We start from the raw sequence: 15,000 nt of genomic DNA on the forward strand, positions 1-15,000 counted from the left end.
CTGATTAAGCCCCCAACCTTCTTCATTTTCCCCCCTTCCTCTTTCTTTTTTCTCACTTTCTCCCCCCCCCCCTTCCTCTTCTTCTTTATCCCCCTCCCCCTCCTCCTCCTCCTTCTCCCTCTCTTTCTTTTATTTCTCCTTATTTCCTTCCCATTCCTCCTTTTCCTCTTCCTCCTCCTCCTCCCTCTTTCTATCTTCTTCCTTCTCCTATTCCTCCACCTCCTCCTCTTCAGCCTCTTTCTCCTTATATGATATATCAAGAGAACCATCGTATTGTTCTCCAAGACTCAAGCTACTCCACCAAGCCACTTTGCCAAGCCACTCCATCCAAGTCCTTTCTTTAACCAAGCCATGGTCATGTCTGTCGCTTTTATAAAGCTGTCGCTAAGATACATACACGGCGCGCAGAAATCATCTTCGACACAAGCCATTGTCGCCAGTCCATGCCGTTCCGGCTCAAGAGGCGCATATCCGCAATGCCGCACCACTAAGCCACCCTACCAAGCCGTTCCGTCTGAACCACTCCGTTTTATATAATGCCTAAACCACTAAGGCCACCTTGCCCCAGCCGCGTTTTTTCTCGTGGTTCCAGCTTAAGCCGTTTCCGCTCTTAATAAAGCCACTCCGTAACGTGTAAGCCCTCACACCACACTTAGCCAACTCTGCCCCAAGTCCGTTCCCGGTCCTGAACTACTTACTTACCGCAAAGACCATTGAACCTAAGTTCACCTGCAATAATTAGCCACTCTCGGGCAAAGTTACTACCTCGGTATATATATTAACTGATCTCTGTGTTCCGTGTATCGAACTAATCCTTATAATTTCGGTGTGAAGTCGACCTGGTCTAAGAGGCGGAAGCTCAGCGCTATTAGTCATTAGGACGCTAACTTGACCGTTTAGGGTTCACGTGAAATACTTCACACCTCCATCGCCACTTTCCGACCTAAGCTGGGTCATCAACAACACGAGTCCCGCTTTCGCCTGGATATGACCTCTCTCTCTTTCTATCTATCTATCTATCTATTTATCTCTTTCTGTCTCTTTATCTATCTATCTATCTATCTATTTCTCTCTCTCTCTCTCTCCTTCTCTCTCTCTCCCTCTCTCTCTCTCTATCTCTCTCTCTCTCTCTATCTCTCTCTCTCTCTCTCTCTCTCTCTCTCTCTCTCTCTTCTCTCTATCATGCATCTCTCTCTCTATCCGCCTCAGCGTCAATCTTCATCTCTCTCTTCTCTCTCATAGCATCTCTCGCTCTAGCCTCTTCTCTCGATTCTCTTACTCCTCTACTCTCTACTTCTACTCGTCTCATCTCTCTCTCTCATTTACTCCTCTCTCATTCTCCTCTCTCTCTTTTCTCTCTCTCCATCTTCTCTTCTCTCTCACTAGACTCATCTCTCTACCTCTCTTTTTCTCCTATCTCTCTCTCAAAACACTCTCCTCTCGCTCTCTACTCTCCTCTCTCTCTCTCTCAACTCTTCTCTCTCTTCCTCTCTCTCTCTGCCTACTCTCTCTCTCTCTCTCTCTCTCCCTCTCTCTCTCTCATCTTCTCTCCTTCCCGCCCATCCTCTCTCTCTCTCTTCTTTCTCGTCCTCTTTCTCTCTCTTCATCCATCTCTTCTCGTCTTCTTATCTCCATCTCTTCTTCATACTCTTCTCGTCTCTCTCTCCTTTGCATCTACTCTCTCTCTCTCTCTCTTCTCTCTCTTCTCTCTCTCATCTCTCTCCATCTCTTTCTTTCTCTGCGCCTCTCTCCCTTTCACTCTCTCTCTCTCTCTTTCTATCATAGGCTCCCTCTCAAGGACTGGCTCGTACCTGTACGAGTCCGTCCAAGGACACCTTCACCTACATATCAGAAGGAAGCGAAGAGGAGGAGAGAGGGAGAGGAAGGAGAGGGGGCAAAGCCGAGGAGCGAAGAAGAGACGGAAAGGAAGAAGAAAAGAAGGGGAAGAGGAAGAGGAGGAGAGGGGGAAAGAAGAGGAAAAGGAGGAAGAAGAGAAGGGAAGAGGAAAAGAAGGGGAAGAGGAGGAGAGGGGGAAAGAAGAGGAAGAGGAGGAAGAAGAGAATGGAAAAAGAAAAGAAGGGGAAGAGGAAGAGGAGGAGAGGGGGAAAGAAGAGGAAGAGGAAGAAGACAAGAAAAGAAGGGGAAGAGGAAGAGGAGGAGAGGGGGAAAGAAGAGGAAAAGGAGGAAGAAGAGAAGGGAAGAGGAAAAGAAGAGGAAGAGGAGGAAGAAGAGAATGGAAAAAGAAAAGAAGGGGAAGAGGAAGACGAGGAGAGGGGGAAAGAAGAGGTAGAGGAGGAAGAAGAGAAGGGGAAGAAGAAAAGAAGGAGAAGAGGAAGAATAAAAAGAAGAAAAGAAGGAGAAGAGGAAGAATAAAAAGAAGAAAAGAAGGAGAAGAGGAAGAATAAAAAGAAGAAAAGAAGCGGAAAAGAAGAAGAGATGAAGTTAAAGAAAAAGAAGAGGAAGAAGAGACGAAGTTAAAGAATTAGAAGAGGAAGAAGAGATGAAGTTAAAGAAGAAGAAGAGGAAGAAGTTAAAGAAGAAGAAGAGGAAGAAGTTAAAGAAGAAGAAGAGGAAGAAGATACGAAGTTCAAGAAGAGGAAGAAGATACGAAGTTAAAGAAGAAGGAGAATAGGAGAAGGAAGAGGAAGGGGCCCCCTCTCCTCCCAATCCCATAAATGACGTTTGAAATTCAGTCCCACTCAAGTGAAGCCATGCAAAACATATCCTAACATTGCACAGGCCGCCAGATAATGATTTCCATGTTGCTTTTCAAGTTGCATATTGCATATATATATATATATATATATATCATATATATATATATATTCTATAGTATATATATCTATAGATATATTATATATATATATATAATATATCACTGTAAAAAAATTATCATATATATCTGATCTGTAGATTCCCCAAATACAATTCATTTCTTGTGCTTGTCTACGAGGAGATAGAGAGGGAATTTTCTGTGTATTTTATCGTTATTTTGTGGTGTGTTCTTTAGGGTTCACAAGGAATGGAATACGTATAGATGATTGCTTGCTAATAGATTGTTAATAGATTGCTAATAGATTGCCAATAGATTGCTGATAGATTGCTGATAGATTGCTAATAGATTGCTAGATCATTCTACTATAACAGGTTAGGAGGATTATAGTTTCTTCGCCGACTTCCTTACCTGTTCTTCTTCCTTCTCTTTTATTTTCCTTTCCTTTTCTTTTCATTCTTCTTCGTCTTCGTCTTTATCATTATTTTCTTCTTCTCCTTCTTCTTTTGTATTCTAATTCTTCCTCTTCCTACCTCCTATTTCCTTGCTCCTTCCTATTACCTCCTTCCTTTTTCTTCTTTCTCCCTTCCTACTTCCTCCTTCCTCCTTCCTTCTCTCTCCTTCCTCCTCCTCCTCCTCTTCCTTCTTCCTTCCTCCTCCTTCTCCTCTTCCTTCCTCCTTCCTCCTTTCTCCTTCCTCCTTCCTCCTCCTCTTCATTCTCCTCCTCCTCCTCTTCATTCTCCTCCTCCTCCTCTTCCTTCTTCCTCCTCCTTCATCTTCTCGTTCTTCTTGTTCCTCTTCCTTTACCTTCTTCCTCCTCCTCTTTATATTTTCTTCTTCTCTTTCTTCCTCTTCTTTGTCATTCTACTTCTTCGTACTCCTCCTCCTCTTCTCCTCCACTTCTTCTTCCTCTTCCTCTTCTATTCCTCCGTCTCTCCCTCTTCCTCTTTCATCTCATTTTCCTTCTACTTCTCCCAGTTACCCTTCTTACTTATTTTTATCTTCTCCTCTTCTCCTCTCTTTCTTTTATCTCACTTTAGGTCTTTCCATGTTGACATTCTCTGTGTTGCCATGTCGTGATTTTGTAGCATGTTGTGTTGTCTTTTTGTATTTTATTTAATTGTTTTTATTATGTTTTGCCCTGCCATACTTTATTATGTTGTCATATTTATGTTGCCATGTTGTATGTTACCGTTTGCATATTTTACCTTGTTGTTCGATACACTACCATGTTGCCATGTTGTGCATTGCCATATTGCCTTTTTATACGTTGCCATGTTACTATATATTGCTACTTTGTAATCTGCCATGTTGCATATATACGTTGCTACTTTGTACTTTGCCATGTTGTCCATATGTTGCCATTCTATACGTTGCCATATGCCATCTTTTAACGGACGATTGCCGTTGCGTTCTGCCATGCAACATATCACGCCAGAAAGGAACGCTCCTGCAAGAAAATAAATCACATTGCACGTGTTGGTAGTTAAATCAACGGCAATTGATAAGGTCGTTTCGGGAGAATTTTGCAACTTTTTTTTTTTTTTTCGTCTATGTGTTTGATTAATGTTGCATGTCTATTTTTTGTGTTTGTTTGTTTTTCTTGTTGTTTTGGTTTTGTGTTTTTGCTTATGCGTATTATTTTTGTCTGTTTGTTTGTTTAATGTTGCTTATGTGAGTTCATTTGTTTTTGTTGTTTTGTTGTTTTGGTTTTGTATTTTTGTTTGTTTGTTTGTTTATGTTTGTGTCATCTTTTGCTTTATTTGTTTTCAAGTACATAAATATTCATTAATGTTCTTCTTCATATTTTTGTGTTTGTGTATTTACTTTGTTAAACAAGAAAAGAGAGGGAAACAGAAAAGAAAGAGAGAGAAAAAGATAGATCAAAAGAAGAAGAAGAAAGAGAGGAAGAAGAAGAAGAAGAAGAAGAAGAAAAAGAAAAAGAAGACGAAAAATAAAAAGACGAAAAAGAAAACGAAAAAGAAGAGGAAGAAGAAAAACAAGAAGACGAAAAAGAAAAACAAGAAGATACGCACATAGATACATATCGCGCGTAGATTCATACCCAAATTTATAATACTAGCAATATATTGTGTCAAGAAATTAAAGGTATGCCATTTTTAGATTTATGCGTGATTTAGATGCAATTCACGCATATAGATCTTGTTTTGTTTTAGTCAAATATTTCAAGTTGGAGAAATGTTTTCATTACCTACATGTAAAGATTGATACTGTGCACACACACACACGCACACACTACATGTATACACACGTACGTATACACTACATATATATACACACATACACATACATATTCATCATTATTATCATCGTTAATGGTGATAATGATGATGGCAATAAATCGTATAAAAGTGAACCAGAGAGATAGCCAGAGAAAGAGAGAGAGAGAGAGAGAACCAGAGAGAGAGAGAGAGAGAGAACAAGAGAGAGAGAGAGAGAGAGAGAGAGAGAGAGAGAGAGAGAGAGAGAGAGAGAGAGAGAACCAGAGAACCAGAGAGAGAGAGAGAGAGAGAACCAGAGAGAGAGAGAGAGAGAGAGAGAGAGAGAGAGAGAGAGAGAGAGAGAGAGAGAGAAAACCAGAGAGAGAGAAAGGGAGAGTGAGAGAGTGCGTGTGTGTATGTGTCACACACACAAAACAAGAAGAAAAAAGAGAAAGAGAGATACGCATATAAAAACAAAAACACAAAACCGAAAGAGAAAACAAAAACAAACCCAGAAAATTAAAAAAAAAAAAAAAAAATAAGAAAAAAAAAAGAAATAAATAAATCCTCCAAAAACCCTATCATCCCTATCATCCCTTCTCGCTTTACTTCCCTCATTCATCAAGCGTCCTCAGCCTCGTATCATTATCGCCCCCATCACTATCTCCCTCATTCGTCCTTGTCTCTCGCCCGTTCCCTCCTCCTCTTGATCAGCTGAGAGTCTCCTCTTGGCTTCAGACACTATCGCGCTGTTGTCTGATGGCCTGTGTCTTGTTGCGTCGGGTTCGGGGATCTGGGCGGTGCTAAGAGGGGGGGAGGGGGAGCGGCGTGGGAGGGGGGGGAGATTAGGAGGGGGGAGGGGGGTGGGGAGTGGGGGTTGGAGAGGGGGTGGAGGGGTGAGAAGTGGGAGATTGGGAGGGGTGAGGGGTGAGGGGGAGTGGGGGTTAGGAGGGGGATTAGGAGGGGTGGGAGAGGGTGGGGGAGGGGAGAGGAGTGGTGGGTGGTGGGAGGGGATTAGGAGGGGTGAGAGGGGAGAGGAGTAGGGGGGAGGGGGAGAGGGGAGATTGGGAGGGGAGATTAGGAGGGGTGGGCGAGGGGAGAGTGGGAGAGGAGGGGAGGGGGATTGAGAGAGCGATAAGGTGGGGGTAAGAAGTGAGAGGGGGAGGGGGTGGGAGAGGGGGTTGTTAGGGATGGGAGAAGTGAATGGGTATGAGGGGAGGAAAGGGAAAGGTGAGCGAAAAGAGGGGAGAGACGGTAGAAGGGGAGGGGGGACGAGGAGGGTAGGAGGGATTGGGAGAGAGGTGGAGAAGATAATCAAAGAGGGGGAGAGATGAGGAGGGACGAGTGATGTCGCGCGCACAGGAGTAGCTTTGGGGAGACAGGTGTAGAGAGCGAGAGAGAAAAGCTGAGGAGGAGGGACGTGATGGAGCGGCGAGGGAGATAGAGAGAAAGGAGAAGAGAGGATTTGAGCCGGATAGAAGATCTGTTTGGAGGGAGGGAATTGTGTGATAATGATAATGATGATGATAATAACAATGACGAAAAAAGGATAATAATATTAACGGTAATAATGATGACGGTAGAAATTATAACAATGATGATAATAATAACGTAAATCATATCAACAATATCAATATTATTGATAATGATGATGATGAATATTACAATAAGAGCAAGAACAATAATGATAATGAAAAGAAAAGAAAATGAGGATAATGACAGTAATATTAAGATAGCAATGATAATGATAACATATAATGATGATAATAGTAATAATCATGTGATAATGTGATCATGTGATAATGATGGTAATCAACAACAATGATAATGATAGCAACAACAACAAACAACAATAATAATAACAAAGAGGACGAAGAATAGTACTGATGATAGTAAATAGTAGTAGTAATGATAATGGTGATAAGATTAAGAATGATAACAAAGGTAATGATGATTGTAATTATGATATAGAAATGATAATTATGATGATGGTAATCACGAAATGATAGTAATAATAATACAAATGATAATATCAGTAATTATAATGATAATGATAATAGCAATTAAAAATACGATGGTGATAACAATAATGATGGCCATACTAATGTTATTGCCATCATCATATATACCATCAATATTACTATCATTATCATTAACTAATGTCAATATCATTATTACCATCATAACTATCAACACTATCCTCATCAATATAATTACGAAGATACAAATAACAACACTAATAACACCGATAATTCTGCCACAAAAAAGGACTACCTGGCAACTGCCTAAAGGTGAAAGCGAAGGAAATTTTAAAGAAAAGTTACTCCTTCTAGGACTGCAATTGCACTGTTGATTCCTGCAATGTGAATTTAGCCTTTTCGCCAATTTCGGTTGATTGATTACTCTCTAACATAGCTGGAGTAATCAACGCGATTGTGATTTTAATTGAGTTATGATTTCTTTTTCATTAAGATTATTTGTGTTATGATTTTGTTGTCTTTGTTTTTTGTTTTTGTTTGTGGATATAAAGATCATAGGTTTGGATCATTTTGTTGTTTGATTGTTTTTTTGTTTTTCTTCTTGTTCTTCTAATTGTTTGGTGTTGTTATCATTCATTTTATTGTTTCTCTTTATTCATTTGTGTTTTTTGTGTATTTTCGGGTTTTTGTTTCGGAGAATGAAGAGATTCTTGATGATGTAATGGTCGAAGTAAATTTGTGTATGTTGTGTTGTTAAATATATATTATAGCTATATAAGATATTATATATATATATCTATTCTATATAGATATATAATATATTATATATAATATATACATATATATACATATATATTATAGCACTATATATATACATATATAAATACATATATATATGATACATATACTAATTATATATATCCTACATATATATATATATTGATATATATATATAGATATATATATATACTTAAATATATAAAAAATATATATCTAAATACAATATATATAAATATATATATATATATGAATATTCGGTATATATATTATATATTTATATATTTTTTGGCTTATAATATATTATATATAAACGAGCATAGAATGAGTTTGTTATGTACTTATATTTTATATGCTATATATGATATATATATATATTTTTAGTTATATATATATATAATATATAGCTATGATATTGGGTGGTGTGTGTGTGTGGTGGTGTGTGTGTGATGGTGGTGTGTGGGTTGTGTCTGGGGTGTGTGTAATTATATATATATATGATATATATAGTATAGTTATTATAATATATTAATATATATATAGTATATATATAATATATATATACTATATATATATATATCATAGAGATATATCATATATATATATATATAGATATAGATATTTATAATGTGTGTGTGTGTGGGTGTGTGTGTGTGTTGTGTGATTGTGGGTGTGTAGGTAGATTATATTATAAATTTTTTATATATATATAATATTAATTAATATATATATTGTTATATTTATATGATATAATATATATAAGTTTTTTGATATATATATATATTTATTAAACATATATATATTCATTATAATGTTGTGTATGTGTGTGTGTGTGTGGGGGTGTGGGCGTGTGTGACTGTGTATGTATGATTATAATATATTATAGATATATATTATATATATTATATAATTTTATATATATATATATAATATATATATAATATTATATATATATAATACATATATATTATATATAATATCATATATATATATATTATATATATCTACCTATATATACTATATATGTATATCGACCACATATTACATATTAAATATATAATTATAATATAATATAGCTATATATGATATAAAATATAAATATATATATATATATATATACATACCACACACACACCCACACACACTCATACACACATATATATATATATATAGTATAATATATATATTATATTATATATAGTATATATATATAATGTTATATAATAGTATATTATATAGACTAGATAGAAATAGATTAGATAGATAATAGAAGTAGATAGACTGATAGATAGTTAGATAGGTAGATAGATGTAAATAATATATATATTAAATATAGATATATATATATATATATATATATATATATATTATACATAATCCATATTATATATTATATATATTATATATATATATATATATATGAATAGAATTGTATTTAATATTATATATATGTATATATAAAATCCTATGTATAATATATTGTAATATGATATATATTATAATATATATTAGATATATAATATATATATGGTATATATATATATACAAATATATTAATAAATATATTTATATAAAAAAATAGCATATATAGTTATACATATAGATATATATTTTATCATTATATTATATATTATATATCTATATAAATATAATATATATATATATATATGATGTCTGTGGTGTGATGGTGTGTGTGTGTGTGTGTGTGTGTGTGTTTTTTGTGAGATGTGTGTATATATATACCATATAGTATATATATATATATATATATAATATATAAATATTATATATATATCTATAATCAATTAATATATATACCATCTATATATATATTTAAAATATATATTAAATATATAATAACTATATCTATCTACTATATAAATATAAAAACACATACAACCATGCACACACCCGCGCACACACTAACACAACACCCACACCCACAACACACACACACTACCCACACACACACACACACACACCATCCCACAAACACATATGTATTATTATATTTTATATAGAATAATATATTATATATATAATATATAGATATATAAATCTTATATATTGATTTATAGTATAATCAATATATATTATATATATCTATAATATATATATAATACATATACATATATTTTGATTATTATAGTATAATATATTAAAATTATATATAATAATCAATTATAAATATATTTATATGTAATTATATATATATCATATTTTTTTTATAGACATATATATATATAATATAAGTATATATATAAATATATTTTATATATTATATATATATTTGATACAGGTATGTATATGTAATCTATATAGAGCTAGATATTATATATATATATATATATATATATATATATATATATAATTATATGTAAGTATGTTATATATTATATATATATATATATATAATTGACTGAAATATATATATATTTATGATTTTACAAACTTACATACATACATGGAGGCATAATACAATATATATATATATATATATATATATATATATTTATATATAATATATATATAAATCTGTATAAAAATAACTGATAAATTGATTAATATATATATTATTTAATATTATCTATATATATATCTGTAATATTATATATCTCTTTATATATAAGTTTGTATGTAGGTATGTATGTATATATATTTTGTTTATATAATAGTTATATTTATATATATTAATTTATATGTATATGTATATGATATTAGATATATATATCTATATATTAATAGTATATATATTCTCTATCTTATGAGTATATATAATGTAATGTATTGAATGTCTGTATATATATAGTAAAGCATGCGCATTGATGATTTTATTTAGGGAATTTGTATCTATATATATCTCTATATTATATATATATATAAATATTAATACATAGAAGGCATACATACATTAATAAACACCATATATATATATATTTATATAATATTATATACAGAATATCTATATTATAGTATATCATCGTATATATATATATGCATATATAATGTGTGTGTGAGTGTGTGTGTACTAAGTATATATATATTTATATATATCTATATATATCTATTAATATATAGTTAGTATAGAGTATATATATTATATATATATGAGAGTAATATAGATATGCTGTGTGTGTGTGGTGGTTAGGGATTGGACAAAATTGTGTCTGTTTGTGGTGGTTAATTGGTTGTGTGTTGTTATACATACTATATGTATATATTATTATCTTATATATATATTATATATGATATATATGATCTTTATAGCATATATATATATTAAATATATACAAAGTATTATTTTATCATATATATTATATCGAATATAATATATTACATTTATATATAACATTATATATACTTATTATATATACACACCCACCCCCCACCCCTACCCCCACACACAACGTACCAAAGCCATGTTGCAATCCTTTTCCTTGCTAATTGATCGATCACTCGTATGCGTCACTTGCCACTCAACTCCTTCCTCCATCTTGAACGATGATCGCTGAGGAGTTGTCTAATTGCCGTTGCAAGTCTTTCTTTCGGTGTAATCTTGCAGTTGTTAGGAGTTTTGGTTTTCATCTCGGATTAGATTTGTTTTGTTTTGTTTGTTATCAATTGCGTTCTATTGGTTAGATATGTTTTTTTTTTGTTTTTCCTAATTTTCGTTACGTTGTGGAAGACCTTTCAGTATGCTATGTATGATATATTTGTGCATACATATAGATTGTATGTGTGGATATAGTATATATATATATACTATGTGTATTGTATATATTGATCTATATTAACTATAAGATATATAATGTATCGATATAATATACAATATATATAAATACATATATATATATATATATTTTATTATATAATATAAGATATATATATTCAACACTATATGTAACATATACATTCATATACACACAACAGATAGTTTAACGACATATATATATATATATACTATCGTCTATAATATATATATATGTATATTTATTTAGATAATGGTAGATAATAGATACATATATATAGATTATATAGATAATATTATAGATATATATATATATATATATATAGCACACACACACACACACAACACACGCACACACATACATACACACACACACCACACACACAATATATATTATATATATATAGGTTATATATATATAGTAATTGATACTTCTATAGATATATATATATATATAATTATATATACATATATGTAAGATCAATATGTATATGTATCTTCTATAGTATACCATATATGTATATATATCAACAGGGACTTATATATCATATAGTATACATATATAGTAAGATATATATATTGATATTATATATATATAGATACATATATATATATAGAACATAAATGTTATAATAGTATATATATTATATATATATATATATTATACTTTTACTTATTGATTAGTTAGTATAGATATATATATATGGTGGCATTAATATAGTAATATATATATATAGTAGATATATAGGATATCTTATATATATATATATTTAGAGGTATATATATATATAAATGTATACAAATATATTATATATTGTATATATGGAGCATTGATATATATAATATAGAGTTATATATTTACATATATATGTAGCATTTAATTATATATATCATATGAAGAGATGGATATTTATACATGCTTTTTGTATATAATATAATTTATATATATTATGATATATATATCTCTATATATATATATATATATATATATATATATATAATATATACATATATATATATATATGTAGTATATATACTTATATATATCATAATTTATATATATATATATGTATCATTTATACATATAATATTATATGTATATTTTATAGTATATATAGACAATATACATATATTATATATATTATATCATATATCTATATATTCTATATCTCTAATGTGTGTTGTGTGTTACCTCATGTAGTGTGTGTGTGTGTGTTGTGTGTGAGTAAGGCGTGTGTGTGTGTGTGAGTGTGTGTGTGTTAAGTGTGTGTGTGTGTGTGTTGTAGTGTGTGTGTGTGGATGGCTATGTTGTAGTGTGTATGTTGTGATGTGTGTGTGTTAAGGCATGGTGTGTTGTGGTATAGTGTTGTGTGTGTGTGTGTGGTGTGTCTGTGTGTGTGTGTGTGTGTGTGTATGTTTGGGGGCTGAGTATATATTATATATATATATATATATATATAATATATATATATATTATATATACTATATATATATCTGTGTGTTTGTGTGTATGTACGTATACAAATATATAATATTTATACACACACACACACCACACACATACACACACACACACACACACTACACCACACACACACACATATAATATATATATATATATATATATATATATATATATATATATATATATAATATAATATATATATACAAAAGATATTAATTCCCTTTGGTTCTCTTATCAAATAAATTTTTCCATATTCCCCCTGACCCCACCACCCTCCACCCACCTCCCTCCCCTTCCTTCCGCCTCACTCCATCTCCCTTTCTTTTTTTCTCCCCTCCCCCCCCCCCAAAAAATATATATGAGATATGATAATAATAATAATAATAATAATAATAATAATAATAAATTAAAAAAATATATATATCATAATAAATCATGAACATAACAACAATAACAATAAACACAGAATTCCAAAGAATATCCCCACCACCCCCCTACCCACCCAGCCACCCCCCCCCCGCCCACCCACCCCCCACACACACACACCCCCGTCTAGGCTACTCACCTCCATAGCCCGGGCGAATCCTGCGATCGTAGTCCGCCAGGAGGCTGTCCAACAGACTGGTGACGTTCTTGCTGTAGCCTGAAGCAGAGTAGGTGCTACTGAAGCCCTCAGTCTTTGAGATGGTGGTTGCTAAGAGTGCCAGGACCCACCATCGCCACCACCACCAGCACCATACCGCGCGGCGTGTCAGGTCGCCTCCTACCATCTTATGGTGACCGTGGGAGGTATTGTGTTGTGGTTGAGATTTTTTTTGGGGGGTGGAGGGGGGAGGGGGGAAGGTAAGGGGGGGTGTTGTTGTATTTTGTTCAGCGATCTATCGTTTTTCTTGTTGTTGTTCTATGACGTTTTATTAGCATGGATGGTTTCCTAAGTATTATTTCTAGTATTGATCGGGTTGTTTCTATGATCGGGAATTATCTTATTATTATCATCATCATCATTATTATCTTTTCTCTCTTTTTCGGATCTATAGAGATAGCTTTTTTTTTTCTTCTAGCTTTTTTTTTTAATTCTTTATTATAAGCTACAGATATCAAACAAATACGGGGTCCAGTTTTCCGTCTATTTCCCCTTTGGTATCGATAGTATCTAAGATCATTATGGGTATCTTTTTTTTATCTTTTTTCCTATTTCCTTTATCTTTATCTTTTATCCTTATCTATCTCTTTTCTATCTTTTATTATTTGACAAAAGCACACGAGAGGGTCTTATTTCCCCCCTCGAAAGAATATTACAAACCAAACGGGCTAGGTTTTATTTTTTTAATTTTTTTTTTTTTATCTTTATTTTGTTTTATTTTATTTTATAGTTATTTTTTTTTAGAATTTATTTTTTTTTTTTTTTATTTCCTTTTCATTTTATTTTTCTTCTTTTTTTTTTTTTTTTTTACTATTTTGATTATCCAAATTTTTATTATTTATATATATTTATATATATTTTTTTTCTTGAAGAGAGGGGAGGGGGGGTATAATGGGGTGGGAGGATTGAGGGAGGTTTGAGCTATCGCCCTCGCCTCGTTTTTCCTATTATCATCTTTTTTCTCTTAATTCTTCTTTCTCCTTCTCCTTCTCCTCCTTCTTCGGTTAGTTCGGTTTCCTTTCTCTTTCTCCTTCTCGTTGTCCTTTTTAATCTTTCTTTATTTTAGTTTTTTTTTTCTTTCTTTTTTTCCTACTTTTTTTTCTTTCTTTTTCACTCACACCTTCCTCGACACCGCATCATCATCATCATCATCATCATTTTCATCATGATCATCGTAGAAATAAACAAACAAACAAGAACAAGAACTTAAACAAAACAAACAAAAAAAAAACACAGTCCCGTCACTACCAGGAGTGATTATGCTTTTGGAATTAAATTGATATCTCTTGGGTTTTGTGATCACGCTTTTTGCTTTTCCCTTTTTTGTCTTTTTGGGGGTCGGTTTTCTTTTCTATTTTCTCTCTCTCTCTTTCTTTCTATTTCTTCCCTTTGT

Source organism: Penaeus japonicus, unplaced genomic scaffold, assembly GCF_977035675.1.
Source record: "Penaeus japonicus unplaced genomic scaffold, GWHDUDI00000001_assembly GWHDUDI00000042, whole genome shotgun sequence".
Taxonomy (NCBI): domain Eukaryota; kingdom Metazoa; phylum Arthropoda; class Malacostraca; order Decapoda; family Penaeidae; genus Penaeus; species Penaeus japonicus.